The 1,700-nt window shown below is 29.1% G+C and overlaps 1 non-coding gene across 1 annotated transcript; it reads left to right on the top strand.

Moving 5' to 3' along the window:
• Nucleotides 1–407: 407 nt before the first annotated feature.
• LOC135272376 (small nucleolar RNA SNORA48) lies at nt 408–542 on the top strand. Its single transcript, XR_010340532.1, has one exon. It is a non-coding gene; the product is annotated as a small nucleolar RNA SNORA48 (small nucleolar RNA).
• Nucleotides 543–1,700: the final 1,158 nt, after the last annotated feature.

Raw genomic sequence — 1,700 nt, 5'->3', positions numbered from 1 at the left:
TTAAAGATATAAGAAAAAATATTTTGCTCATTAAATCTAACATACTTTCACAATTAAAACAAATCAACAAACTAGGAATAGAAGGGAATTTTCTTAATCTGATAATGGGCATGTATGAAAACCACAGCTTACATCAATAAGTAATTGGTGGATGTATTTCCTTTATATTTAGGAATAATATAAGGATTCTCAGACAAGGAAAAAGCCAGTCATATTAGAAGGGAAAAAGTTAAACTATCAATATTCAAAGATGACATGATCTTGCATGTGGAAAAATCTAAGAATTCCAAGAATAAAACTACTAGCATTAAGAAATGAGTTCAGCAATGTATTAGGATTCAAGATGAATACACAAATTATATATCTAAACATGAGTAATGAACAATCCAAAAATAAAATGATAAATGTGTCCCTTATCTGGGTGGAGTGGCATCTGGTTGCTAATGTTCATCTCAAACCAGCCAGGGACAAGACAATATCTTGTTTATCCCAACTTGGCTTTTGGTCTATGTTCAAGACTCATTAATGCCTTGGACATATGGATTTCTAAGGGAGAAAATTAAGAAAAAATTTAATTTATAATAGCATCAAAAGCAATGAAATTATTAATAATAATTTAACATAAGAAATGCCAGACTATATAATAAAAACTATGAAACTTTTTGAAATGTATTAAATCAGACTTAAATGTAAAAGTAGTTTATATTGATATGGTATTGTTAAGATTGCAATATTCCCAAAATTAATCTATGATTTAATGAAATCTTTGTCAAAACATCACGTGGCTTTTTTTTTTTTTTTTGGCAGAGAATGACAAACTGATGCTAAAAATTCTTATGGAAATATAAAAGACCCAGGACTCAGATTGGCCAAAATGATCTTAAAAAGCAACAAAGTTGAAGCACTCACATGTCCTAATTTCAGAACTTTCTACACATACACAGCTGCAGTAGACAAAAAGTGTGATACTGGCATATGAAAAGACATACAGATCAATAAAATAGAATTGAGAGTGCATAAATAAATTTTTTTACATTTATGGTCAATTGATTTTTAACATAGGTGCCAAGGCATTTCATTGGGAATTAGGTAGTCTTTTTAATAAATACTGCTAGGACAACTGGATATTCACATGCAAAAGAATAAATTTTGTCTTTTAACTCACATCAGACACAAAACATTACTTAAAATGGAACAGAAATGCAGGAGCTAAAACTATAAAACGCTTAGAAGAAAATATAGATGTAAATCTATATGGCCTTCAGTTAGGCGATGCTTTCTTAGATACTACATCAAAAGAACAAGTGACAAAAAAGAGTTGGTAAATTGGACCACATCAAAATTTAAAACTTTTGAACTACAAAGGATATCCTCAGAAAGTGAAAAGACAATCCTAACAAGAGAAAAAAATTTGGAAATTATATACAATAAGGGACTGATGGATATAAAAATGTATCAAAAACTCATAGAACTCAATAATAAAATGTTAAATAATTCAATTAAAATGTGCAAAGGATTTGAATATATATGTCTGAAAGAAGATAGAGAAATAGCTAATAAACACATGAAAAGATTGGTTTTCAATGTCTTAGCTATCAGGGAAATGCAAATCAAAACCACAGTGAAATACCACTTCACATTCAATAGGATGGCTACTATCAAAAACAAACAAAAAACAGAAAATAAGTGTAGGCAAGAAT

This window comes from Aotus nancymaae, unplaced genomic scaffold (genome assembly GCF_030222135.1).
Source record: "Aotus nancymaae isolate 86718 unplaced genomic scaffold, 86718_ANA_hifiasm-v0.15.2.pri h1tg000108l, whole genome shotgun sequence".
NCBI classification, from domain to species: domain Eukaryota; kingdom Metazoa; phylum Chordata; class Mammalia; order Primates; family Aotidae; genus Aotus; species Aotus nancymaae.
This window is presented reverse-complemented; position numbering and strand designations above follow the sequence as displayed.